This window comes from Rattus norvegicus, chromosome 8, assembly GCF_036323735.1.
Source record: "Rattus norvegicus strain BN/NHsdMcwi chromosome 8, GRCr8, whole genome shotgun sequence".
Taxonomy (NCBI): domain Eukaryota; kingdom Metazoa; phylum Chordata; class Mammalia; order Rodentia; family Muridae; genus Rattus; species Rattus norvegicus.
In genome coordinates, this window is record NC_086026.1 from 79,459,361 (window position 1) to 79,472,583 (window position 13,223).

Genomic DNA, 13,223 nt, shown 5'->3' on the forward strand with positions numbered 1-13,223 from the left:
AAGTAAATTGATTAGTGAACCACCAGGGACTACTTTCTTCTGAGTGAAAGATATAAAGTTCAGTTCTTAGACTTTGTTTAGATTATTTAATAGATTTTTAATTTTAAGTGTGGGTCAACTAAGAGTTTCAGGCTCTCCAGCGAAGTAACAGCTCTATGCTATCTGAACCTGTGAGTTTTCATTGTTTGGCTATTATTTTTGTTAATGGCTAACCCTTGTACACTCAACCATGGAGTTATAGCTTCAGCCCTGTTGTTCCTATTCTTATGCTGTAAATAAACCCATAGAAATGAAGTTATAGGGGCTGGAGAGATGGCTCAGCAGTTAAGAGCACATACTTCTCCTACAGAGAACCCAAGTTCAGCACCCACATAAGGAGGCTCACACTGCCTGTGATTCTAGCAGCGGGTGATTTGGTGCCCTCTCCTGGACTTTGAGGGCAGTGCACACTCATGGCACATATACAGACATTCACAGACCCCTAAACATAAAACCAAGGTTTCGACTGAAGCTACACACAATACTCTCTATGTGTCAACATGCTTAGAATCCAAAAATTTGTTTAGCTCTCCTGGTATGGAAAGGAATGTTTTCCTGCCTCTGGAGGGAGGCCAAGATGGCAGTCACGTGTCTGCTTTAATTCCTCACTTTGGTGGTGTAGTGTGGGTCCACAGGAGAATGTACTTGTTCATTTGTAGGAAATGTATGGAAGCAGCGTGTTGGCATTTACTCCAGAAAAAAGAGAGAGAGAGAGAGAGAGAGAGAGAGAGAGAGAGAGAGAGAGAGAGAGAGAGAGAGAGAGAGAAGTCTTTTGAGTCTGTTTGCGACTTGGAAAGTTTTATATTGTTTTGAAAAAGAAAGCCCACTTGGTACAAAGGTGTGAACATTTTAATGATGCCTGGTAGAAACTGCTAATTTGCTGTCCACATCTTCTAACTACACAGCTCTATTTTTTCCTATTAGGCTCTTGTCATGTAAGGCAGACATTAGCTGTATTCCGAGACCTTTTCTCAGTCCCACCTGTCATCCTCTGGAACAGAAGTGCTGATTCTCGTGGACTCACTTATTATCTCCACATGGGGGCCATCACTCATTGTATCATTAGCTGATAATGACCAGATGAGTTGATTGAGCTGTAAATGACCACGGTTAGAGACTGCAGCTTTAGCTGATTAGATAAATATGCCACATATTTCATTTTGATCATATCAATTTCACTATCATTCGACTGAAATGTCTCCTGTCACCCTCAAGTTCTCATTAAGGCATGGTAATTTCCCTGAAATATGACTGTATGCCTGGCTTCTATCAGCCAAAACCAATAGTTACAGAAAAGGAAGGTGATTTTATATTTTAGCAAAGAGCTTAGCTCTAGGAGTGCCTCCTGCTCTCGCTGTTCTTCCTTTGTGCGAAGGGAAGGGATGTCGCTGTTACTCACAGAGTGGTGAGAATTTGATTAAAATGTTTGGGACCTGCTCACCCCAGGAGGCCCTGAAAAATAACTGCCCTTGGCACCTCACATCTGACATTGCTGAGACTTTCTAGTCCAGTGCCCTGCAAACTGAAATATGAATCCTCAAGGGATTGAAAGTGTTTAAAATGCAGATGCGACTCCAGAAGACCCAAGAGATTGCATTTCTAATAAACTCCCAGGCAGATGCCAGCATTGCTGGTACACAGACCACACTGAGCATGAACACCAGGAGCCAGCAAGTGGGCCACTTCCGCTGCTTGTCAAGAACTGACCGTTGAGGTTGTATAAGGAGAGGTTCAGCTGAAAGTTGAATCTTGGCTCATGGACTGGAGAGTGCAGCTGATCCAGTTATCAGCTAGGCAGGCACAGGGACCACAGGGGCTGTTTTGTTATATTTAGGTTCTGTGGTTAAGAAAAGAGCCAATGGGTGAAGCTGTAACTATGATAGAGCTCTTGCTCAGTTACCACCACACAAAGGTCTGGATTCAACCTCAGCAAAGCGGGGGAGAGAGAGGGGGGAGGGAGGGCGAGCAAGAGAGCAAGAGAGTGAGAGAGAGAGACAGAGACAGAGACAGAGACAGACAGAGACAGAGACAGAGAGATACAGAGACAGAGATATACAGAGACAGAGAGAGACAGAGAGACAGAGAGACAAAGAGAGAGCGCAAGAGAGGAAGAGAAGGAGAGAGGGAGAGAGAGGGGGAAGGAGGGAGGGAGAGATGGAGAGAGGGAGAGAGAGAGGAGAGAGCAAGAGAGGGAGAGAGGGAGAGAGAGGGAAAGAGGGAGGGAGAGATGGAGAGAGGGAGAGAGAGAGAAGAGAGAGCAAGAGAGGGAGAGAGAACAAGAGAGGGGGAGAGAGCAAGAGAGGGAGAGAGAGAGCAAGAGAGGGAGAGAGAGAGCAAGAGAGGGAGAGAGAGAGCAAGAGAGGGGGAGAGAGAGCAAGAGAGGGGGAGAGAGAGAGAAAGAAGGAGAGAGGGAGAGAGAGAGGTAGGGAGGTAGGGAGGGAGAGAGAGAGGGAAGGAGGAAGGGAGAGGAGAAAAATGAATGGGGTTGGGGGACAGAAAAAGAAAAATAAAGTATCTTGTTCAAGTAATGCTATGAGCCTTACTGGAATGTGAACTACATCTTCTTTCCCTCTTAAAATTCTATGTACAGCCCTGGAAAAGAAATGCACTGTTTCTCCATGGAGGACAACACTTGGGGGAGTTTCGTGAGCCGTCTTAGATGCCTCCAGGTGAGTAGGAGCACGGTCTGGTCTGAAGATCCACAAACTGATCTAATGATCAAGTTTGGATTAATTATGTCATCAGTGTGGTGGCCGGGGAAGGGGCCCCTTTCCTAAGTAAGCAGTGATGTGTTGCTAAGGCTCTTCCAGGAGGAGCACAGTTCAGCATTTTTAGAGAGGAAGGTTACCCTGGTAACGTAAGCGCACCAATATCTTAATAAGTCAGCACTTTCCATTTTAAGTAGCCTCTTAAACTTGAAAAAAAATGGGTCTTACTATTCTGGGATGTTGATCTGCAAATTGTCTTTTAGGGAGTCAACTGACTTGCTCAAGTTTGCACAGCTAGTGAGTGATGAAGGTGGGATTTGAACTCTGCTTGCATGACTTCAAAACTCAGTGGCTTGCTAGCACACTATGTTTCTCTCTATAAATATTTGTAACAAAAAGGATAGTTTTTTAGAAATGTGTGTTTTGAGTTGGTGGAAGATTATTAACACCCTGACATTTGTTATTTGACTACAATTCTGCAGCTTAAGGGAAGGAGAACGAATTAAAACCCAGGTATAATTGATGATACCCACTGCTCTTAAGGACAAGAAGCAAGGATATACTTGTGTTGTCATGGTTTTGGACAGCATTTTACAGAGTTGATATTTTGACCCCTCGATGTCCCAGGATGGTCATAAATCAGATGATAGCAGCCTATGATGGGCACTTGCTTGGATTCTAAGTTGTGAAAGAGAAACCCAATGTGATGGTTTGAATAGGCTTGGCTCAGGAAGTGGCACTATTAAGAGGTGTAGCCTCGTTGGAGTAGATGTGGCCATGTTGGAGGAAATGCGTCACTGTGGGGGTAGGCAATGAGACCCTCCTTCTAACAACATGGGAGCCAGTCTTCTAGTAGCCTTCAGATGACAATGTAGAACCCTCAGGTCCTCCTGCACCATGCCTTCCTGGACACTGCCATGCTCCAGCCTTGATGATGATGTACTTACTGTGCCTCTGAACCTATAAGCCAGTCCCAATTAAATGCTGTCTTTAAAAGAGTTGCCTTGGTCATGATGTCTGTTCACAGCAGTAAAGCCCTAAGACACCCAAGGATTCACACCCATGAGGTGCTGGTTCCAAAACCAAGGTTTGAGGTGTCAGGTGCCATGAGCCCTCCACCTTCACTGTTACCCAAAGACCTCTGTGTGCTTCTGAAGCATTTCTAATGGGCACATCGCCAGCCCTGCCTGGAAATCCTTGTCTCCATTTAAGAGCCAAGGCCTTGAATTGCTTTAGAGTCCAATAGAAATAACAGATAATAAATAGCAACCTATTAAGAACCTACAATCTATAAAATTGAAAATGGCACAAGCCCTCGAGCTTACAGACCAGTACACATGCAAAGACATAGACATTGCTACTTGTACAAGATGAAATCCATCCAACCCTATATACAGAGGTAAATGGACTCTGCAATTTCATGAACACAGAACACACAACTCCTTAGCACCGTAGGCAGTGCATCAGCCTTGTGAGCAAAGAACAGAGACATCTTTTCTGGAAAGAGAATGATTACTTTTGTACTTGGTGGTAAATTCTTGATAAGAGACCATTGTACTTTGAAAGGTTTATTTATTTACTTACCTATTCATGCATATGCATGTTTGCCTATGGAAACTTATGTGCACCATGTGCCCATGGGAACCCTTGGAGGTGAGAAGAAGGCATCAGATCCACAGGAGCTGGAATTATAGGTGATTGTGAGCTGCCATGTGGATACTGGGAACCAAACTCATATTGTCTGCAAGAGCAGAACCCATTCTTAACTGCTGAGCCATCGCTCCAAGCCTGAGACCATTATATTTTTTATCCACCGTTAGGCTGGTTTTTTCCTACATCCCAGAGCTCAAAGAGGCCAGTTAGAAGTTGTTTAGCATCTTGCCATGACATTTGTTAATGATTATAATTCCCCAAGGACTCTCTTACAGTGGCAGTGAAAGACAAAAGCCAGCATCTTGCCAACACGTGCTGAATTCTTACTGTGCCCAAGCCTCACCTGTGCTGTGGCCCCTGGAACACCCTGCCTTCTATTCTGTATTTAGACTAACTCCCTTTCATCCTTCAGGTCTCAGCTTGTTGCAGTCTGCATGGGTCAGGACATGTGCAAAACCAAACATCTCCAAGCTATGTCTTCGAGGCAATATGTGTGTGCATCCCACATTGTGGTCTTAGCTGGGGCTGGTCTCTATTTCACCCTCACTCGGTTTCACAGGAGAGCCTCCAGCTTCTGAAGGGAAGAAGATGAGGGGTATTATTTCTATCAGTAGGTGACCTGGATTGTCTTCCACTGGTGTTGCATTAACCACAGTAAGCCTTAGAGAGGTACAGTGGGATCTTGCCATAGGCAGAAGAGAGCTTACAGGACCTCAAGTGAGAAACCCCTATAGCCACCTATAGCTTCCTCTATTTTCTCATGGCAACTTCAGGATGGATAACATCACACACACCATATCCTGATTACTAGTCAGTAACACTTCGCAAGTTATGTAGCTACCTTTTAGGAATCGAACTATTACCTCCTGGGGGAGTAAGGGAAAGTCAGTATTAAGCACAACTCACAAGTCTTACAAAATTCCTGAAACTTACAAGATTGTATGTACTCCTTCACCATGGTTGTATAAGCAGTAACAGTTGCTGGGGAAGAGGAGACTGCCTGATCAGTAAATCTGTCTCCAGGTTCTGTAGGAAGCTCCAGAAAGATACAGCATTTATGAGTCATCACCCATGTTGGGTGGGCTTTTTGGTGACTCAGCTGCCTTTGAGCTATTCATGCTCCTATAAGTAAGTTCTCACCCATGCTTCTTTATGTAACCCCAGTGGACTCAGTAGTCCTGTAAGGTACACTTGGGGGGGAATCATTTCTTTGATTTGTCATAAGAACTTCCATCTGGCATGAGGAGACATGTGCTCATATCTCTTCAAGAGAAGTCACACAGCAACCCAGCTTCTCTGGGCAGGCACCCAAACACATATTTATATCTGGCACCACCCTCTGTTGCATAGTCACACTGGGGGGAGTGGGGTAAGGAATCAGTGAGGAAGACGGTGTTTCCTTTTTATAAAATGTAAGTCTGTATCTTTAAATGAATGATTTCAAAACAATTACCATTCGAAAATGCTGTTTGTGTCTTCCATTCCTTAGATAGGATATGCAGCTAGCCTAAAGCTCTAATTCTAACTTCGCTTGTGAATGCAAATATTTTAATAAGTATAACACACAGAGGCTTGAACTATCAATTACTCCTAGCAGCATATGTAAAATACCTTGTTTATCTGAGAGATCCTGCATCAGACTGAAGGAGAGAGAAAAAATTACCTTAAAATTGCATCTGAGATTCTGCCTTGATCCTCAGCTTTTCTTGCAAATTATTCAAAAGTTAGAGCTACTTAAGGTTTAGGAAAGATCAGCCAAAGTCCACTTTTTTTAGCTGTGAGTGAACTTTGATGGTTTACCATGACAGATAAAGACAAAACAGAGGTTAGCTGTCATAACTGTCCGTGTTTACAACTGGGCAATAATTCTCGTGTATACTTAAGGGTTAAGCAGATATCAACTGAGTTTCTAGTTCCTGAAACGTGGTTTAGAAAAATTCACCAGGACCAGGGAATGCATTGCTTAGTGGTGAAGTGTTTGCTTATCATGTGTAAGGTGGTAGCTTGAGAGAGAGGGAGAGAGAGAGGGAGAGAGATAAAGAGGGAGGGAGGGAGAACAATTTGCTGTTGAATTCAGTCAAATTTATAAATTCTTCAAAAACATCTAGCTCCTTGCAAGTAGTTCAAACAAATATGTGTTTCCTGCAAGCCAGGACATCTAAGTGTAGACACAAAGTTCTTTGAAAGAAAATAAAGGTTACATACTTAGACTAAGAACTGTACTTAGTTAAAATGATGCATTTTCTTAAGTACAAACTCTTTTTCAGATTCGTGTAGTTTTTAAGTGCAAGTGTTTAAATATTTATTTTATCTACATCTGTGTGTGCCAGCCTCTATGTGCTGTGCGCAGGAGCCGTTAGAAGCCAGAAGAGGGCATCAGAGTGTCCTGGAACTGGAGTTACGGATGTTTTTGAGCCGCCCTGTTAGTTCCCAGAACCAAACCCCAGTCTTCTTCTGAAGCAGAAAATGCTCTCGACAGAACCATCTTTCAAGCCTTTCCCGTACAAATATCATCTAGCCATCATTAGATTTGGCACAAAAAGTGCACTAGTTTTATTTCTTTCACTATGAAAGTTTTTAAACTGAATTGGCTCTAAGGAAAAGTCTGTGACCCCATTTCTTAAACTGTGGGTCATATAAGAGAATGTGGGAATTGGAAAAAAAAAAAAAAACAGAAACAAAAAAGGACAATGGTAAAGGCTTTCTGAATACCGAGCAATGAAAATTCAATTCAAAATAAAATGCATAATAAACCCAGGGTGTTCCTGGCAGCATTTGTGCGCGTTGCATCATGGGACGTCACTGCGGCCTTCACTCTGAATTGACATGCGCACTTTGCGCCATGAATGCAGTCGGGTCCCACAGTGCGGTCAAACACTTTCCAACGTCCTCAGCTCAGTTTTGAAAGGATTGTGTATTATGAATGGCAGTGTTTGTTGGTTTTGTTTTTGTCTTTGTACATACGAATATCTCTGCTCTTAAAGAAACACTGCTTTAATTACAGAAGTCAGGGACTTTACATTTTCCTACCATTATCCTTCAGCATGTTCAGCATGATACTTCTTAGTATCAAACCCATAATTCCTTTGGAATGGATTGTGTCAGAGTGTGTGGTTTTTAGATTTCCTGTTTGAGTGGGTAAAGGTACATGCTGCCAAGTGTGATGACCCAAGTTCAATCCCCAAGACCTACACTTGTAGAAGCAGAAAGCTGACTCCACAAAGCTGTCCTCAGACTCTGCACCAGGACTGTGGCATGCGGCTCCTCCCACCACAGAAAGTAAATGGAAAAATGGAAAAGGAATTTTAACTGCGTTTCGATTTAGAAGATAGCTGAGTGGTAGAGTGCTTGACTAGCATCTGCCAGACCCTAGATTCAGTCCCTCGTAATGAGAAAAGAATGTTCAAGTTGCTATTTTTTTAAAATCATTAAACGAATGTTAGCATCAGATTAGGACAAGCTTTCCAATATTTTCTGCTCTGTCATTTTGTATGCCATACATTCATGTGAAACAGTGTTCACAGCATTGCTAATTACTAACCAAAATCTTGATCAACTCTGAAAACAATGTGGAAGATGTTCTGCTTGCTGTAGTAACAGACATTCAGCCAAAATTTAATTCTTTATGTAAAAATAAACAAGCTCTTCCATATCGTTAGTATGCAAATTTGTTTTCTTCTCCAGTCAGTGGTAAGAGTGTGCCCATACTAAAGAAGACTATTAAGTAAATTCCTTGGGGCTGAGAGATTACTCAGTGGTTTAGAGCATTTGCTGCTCTTGCAGATGACCTGGGTTGGGCAACATTCATATCAGGAGGCTCAGAGCTGCCTGTAACTCCAGTTTCAAGAGATTCCATACCCTCTTCTGGCCTCTGCGTGCAACTGCACTGATGTGGACTATGCCACATGCATACATAAAAAATAAATCCTCAAAAGAAAAGGCTACTAATTTAGCACCAGTAAGTACATGGCTGTATACTATTACACACACATAAGTATCAGGATTATATAAAAAGACCCAGACGGAAACAGGAGTTGTGAGTGGAAACAGTTCCTGAAGGCTGCTCTGTGCCTGCCTTTGTATGCGTACGGTATTGTCTTACTGTGGTGTTTTGATTACCATGATGTCTCTCAGATGAGCGAGATGCTTTGAGCTCAGCCTAACGTAGTTGTTTTTCTCCTGATGGGCAGTCTGTTCTAGTTGTCAGATTTTAATAGAGAAGTTCTCATGACGCCTCTCAACAACTGACATTTGAATCAGCTCCCCCAAGCTGGAAGTGGGGGAGGAAAGTCTCCAACAAGGGCATCTTTCTCTGTAATTTTGTTCTTTATTTGCTGAAGAGAACTCTATTTGCACAATACATACATAGACATCAACTTGCGAGAAATGTGAACTCCCGGCACATGCTAGGCAAGCACTCTACAGCTGAGCTATATTCCAAAGTAAGACACAGTTAAAATTCCTTTTTTTACATTTACTTTGTGTGGTGGGAGGAGCAGTTGCTTCCTTTTAATTTTCAATCACCTTGTTTTCCATCTAAGAAACAACTGTGAGTACTACAGATGTAGCAGGAACGGCACAGTGTGTATGCAGTATGCGTAAAGCCCTGGGTTCCATTCCCAGGACCATGTGAGCTAACAGTGGGCAGTGCACCCATCTTATCCCAACCCTAGGAGGTAGAGGCAAGGGGATCAAAAGTTCAAGGTCACTCCATGCTACGAAGAAGGTTCTGGGACACTCTGGGCTATGACATATCCTGAAAAAATAAAATCCCACTATGGCATTTGTTTGATCCTGTTTAATGCCATGAATTTATAATCAAATTGGAATTTATGAAAGACTCCCGAAGCAGGGGATAGTTCACATCCATTCTCCCGGCAAAGCAGTTTCAAACTAAGTAAAAGTGTAACGAATAAAATGGAACCTGCCTATCCATTCTGACTCTTCAGTCTCTCCACAAACACTGAGTACCAAAGTATGTGCCAGGTCCTGTGTCTGTGGTCAGTGTAAAATGAAGAGAGAAAAACAAGGCTAGGGGATAATGGGGAGGTGGAAATAGCCCCACCCAGGAACACACGGTATCAAACTGAGGCTTGCACTCTGAAGGGTGGCAGCCACCCATTGATAGGGAACAACTCTAAAACAATTTGACCTAGAGCAGGGTGGGGACGGGGAGGGAGATTCGGGGAAGCCTTTTGTAAAAGGGTGGCCCTTATTCTGAAATCTGACAGGCGACAAGGTGCAGACAGTGTGGGAACAAGAATGGGCAGGAAATTGAAATCTTAGAACAAGTGAGGTAAGGGGGAGGAGCTAAACTCAAATCAGGTGCAGCCGGAAGGACACAGAGGGTGCAGGACAGGTGCCAACACCTTGTTCTTTATTGTGACAGCAATAGACAGAAAGCATTTAGATGTATTTTAAACAGCTAGATGGGTGTTCTGGGAGCATGGCTCCCCTCCCATTGCAGAGAGTGGACTTAAAAGAATCAGGGGAAATGAAATGTTCTAGACAAGAGGTAGATTGTCTTGGTGTCCCAGCATTGGAGACAAAATGTGCACAAATGTAAGAGGTAATTATATAAAACTGAGAAGATTGGAATATTGGCTGTAGAAGTTAGAGAGGGAGCAAGACTTGTGAATGAGTCCCTAGTGGATGGGCGTTTTAGATACTGGCACGAATGAAACACACAAGGTCAGGTTTGCGTCTTGCTCTTGGACACATTGAATTTGTGGTGCCCTTGAAACAGTTAAGTGGAGGTGTGAGCTGGGTATCTGTATAGCCTGGCAGCTCAGAGGCAGTCTGAACTCAAGACTCAAACTTGGGGCTTCTTAGTTATAGTGGGGAATCCATAAGCTGATTTTTAAAAAGAGTCAAAGGAGCATGTGTGGACTTCTGTAGACTTGAGTGGGTGGGATGGAAATCTGGGAGGTGAGCCCTGGAAAGCATTTCAAGGGTAGGAGGAAGATCCGGAACATCTATTTCTGCTGGGAGATGCGGGTCACTGTGATGGGTGCATGTACACTGGATTTTAAAAACAATGAGAGCAGTGGCAGAGATTCGAACATGCTCAGGTGCCTGTGAGAATTATCTACTCAGCAGGGTGAGGCCACAAGCACAAGATGGATGAGCTGAACCTCACCCTGGTTCTTCAGCAGCACCCAGCAGCCTGACCACTTTGCACTGCGCTGGACAGAACATCTCTCTGAATTGCATCTCATAAAATAGGCTCAGGGAACACAGTAGAAGGAGGAGCAAAAAAAGAAAGCGAGAGCTGGTGTGTTGTAGAACGCTATCTTTCTGGCATGACATGGATGCTGTACCATTGAACGCACAGCAGCCATGATTGCTGCAGGAGAGCCGCTCCAGCCAGAGAGTGAGCGGCAACACCGCTCTACAACACATCACTGTTAGAAAGATCCCAGTCACAAGAGGTGACTCTAGACTGCACAGTGGAATGTGAGACAACTAGATTTTAGTTTCCCACCTTTAGGTTAGCATCTCGAATCCTTCCTCCTTCTGCTCCTTGCTAGATGGGTAACTCAGCAAGTGGGATTTTCTGTGACTGATCGTAGCTTACTGATTGAGATGTACTTTCTAGCTGTCAAAAAGGGGCCTCCCATAAATTCAATGATAATGCACAGAAACAGGGTCTCAGCATCCTTCGTGGGCAGCATGGCTAACCAGCAGCAAAAGGTTGTTCTAAACAAGGACCTTTTAATATCACAACCCCCATGCAACTGCCTTATCCACCTGCTCTGAAAGTAATGCTAATTCCATAAGATTAAAATGTCACTTTCTCCCACTCTCCCTTAAATCGAATCACCCAACCTTGTGAGGATTACAGGTTTTGTGGAGATTTTTGAGCCAAAGGAATCATTGAGAAAACTAAGGCAAGAATGCCATCTTGGGGCTTCTGATGACAGCACAGTCTACCTGAGCAGCAGATGCCAAATGGAGGGGCTTCCAGAGGTTGTCACCACAGCAATATGCAGACGTCCAGGGCGTTTGCCCATCACCCATTTTAACCCTCATCCTGGAGTTAAACAAAGGCTGACGGCAGACTACTTCACCAGATTGGAGGTCTAGCCTCTGCTTATACTGACCTTCTAACTGGATCAAGCTCAGCTTGGGACCGCTTCAGAGTATCCTATCTAGTCACGTACTGAGTGACGTGATGACCTGAGGTCAGGTTTCTTTGTTTCCCACCCACCTTTTCTGCATCATCAGATGAGACAGAACCTCTTTGTTAGATCTGGGGATGTGTGGAGTCAGTGGCTTACAGAAGCAACTCCCGAGATTGGATAGCGATGAAATTCTTTGGTGGGAATGAGCTTTATTCCCTGATACCAGAGCGTTACAATCTGCTCACTTGCACACTTGTCCCCTGGTAACTTTGCTTGGGTCATGAAATATTATGGATAGGGCTTTTCATGAATCTTAATAGCATCTTACCCGAGTTTCCTAAAGACAAGCAAAAATTCAGTCAAACTGGCAGGGAGTCTCATAGCTGATAATCTACAATTTTAATTTTAGCATGTTTCCTTTCTTAACTGTTCAAGATTAAATATAGCTTCAATTTGTCTAGTAATCTAGATAATTCAGTGCATCAGAGATACAATATAGAATGAGGAGGGAATTTGCAAGATGTAAACACTTCACATTTTGACTTTGATTATAATCAATGACCATCTCCACCAAACCCAGTGTCTTTACGTTTTTGTTTATTATTAGTGGAGTGAGGGCACATGCCACAGTGCACACAGGGAGATCAGAGGAGACTCCATGCAGTCATGTTTTTGTTTGTTCTGTTTTGTTTTGTTTTGTTTCTCCATTCATTCTGGTAAAAGCGATTTTTCTTGCTCTCTTGGATTCTTTCCTATGATAAAATACCCTGACAAAAGCAACTTATGGGAGAAAGGTTTTCTTTTAACTCATGATTCAACATTTCTCATAAGGAGAAACACAAAGTAAAGGCGTGACACAGCAGGTCACACGGTGCATATAGTCAGAAGAGAGCAGTGAACTCATGTACTACAGCACTTAGCATGTGTAGATGGGTGAGGCTGTCTATGTTCCCATATGCACAAGTGCCCATGGAATTCAGAAGACGGCATCAGATTCCTTGGGGATGAAGCTACAGGCAGTGGTGAGCCACCCAGTTGGTGTCAGACATTGAACTTGTGCCTTTTTAAGAGCCTCTAACCACCGAGGAATCTCTTCTGAACCCTCAGAAGCTTAACCTTAGAGTTCAAACCAGCAGAAGTTCTATATAGACTTTTGCATTCCTATTTCTTTCTTGAAAAGCTAAGCTTCACAGCAGATCAGCATGGATTTCAGCCGCTTGCTTACCTTTACTAAAGACACTGTACTCGGGGATGGAGATAAAAGCCCAGAAGGTGTAGTTCCTGCCTTGCAAGGAGGGCTGGAATGCAGCCCCCAGAAACCATATTTAAAACGAAACAAAACTGTGTGTGATGACACACACTACGGACTTAGTTTTGGGGAGGTGGAGGTAGGTGGATGCCTGGGGCTTGATGACCAGCCAGCCAAACCTGTTCAGCCTGTTCCTAGCCAGCGAGAGATCTTGTCTCAAAAATAAAGGGTGGACAGTGCCTAAAGTTGACACTTGAGATTGATAACTGGCCTCTCTCCATCCACATAAATGTGTGTACCTGAATACACACTGAGCACATAGGTATATACACAATATTAAAAGTATATGTTAATTTCAAGCATTAACTACCACTTAATACTAAAATGGGCATCTTCCCACATTGTTCGTGGGCATGTGCCCTATGGGCTCCTTTGTGTTTAGGTAACCAA

General features: G+C 43.4%; 1 long non-coding RNA gene across 3 annotated transcripts in view; it reads left to right on the forward strand.

Moving 5' to 3' along the window:
• Positions 1 to 13,223, forward strand: part of LOC120094198 (uncharacterized) — a 30,669-nt gene that overhangs the window by 2,901 nt on the left and 14,545 nt on the right. Inside the window, exons 1-2 of one of the 3 annotated variants that reach the window (XR_005488284.2) lie at positions 1,545 to 1,753; positions 2,630 to 2,708. This is a non-coding gene — a long non-coding RNA (uncharacterized LOC120094198). The other 2 variants (XR_005488285.2, XR_005488283.2) reach the window with 2 other exon arrangements.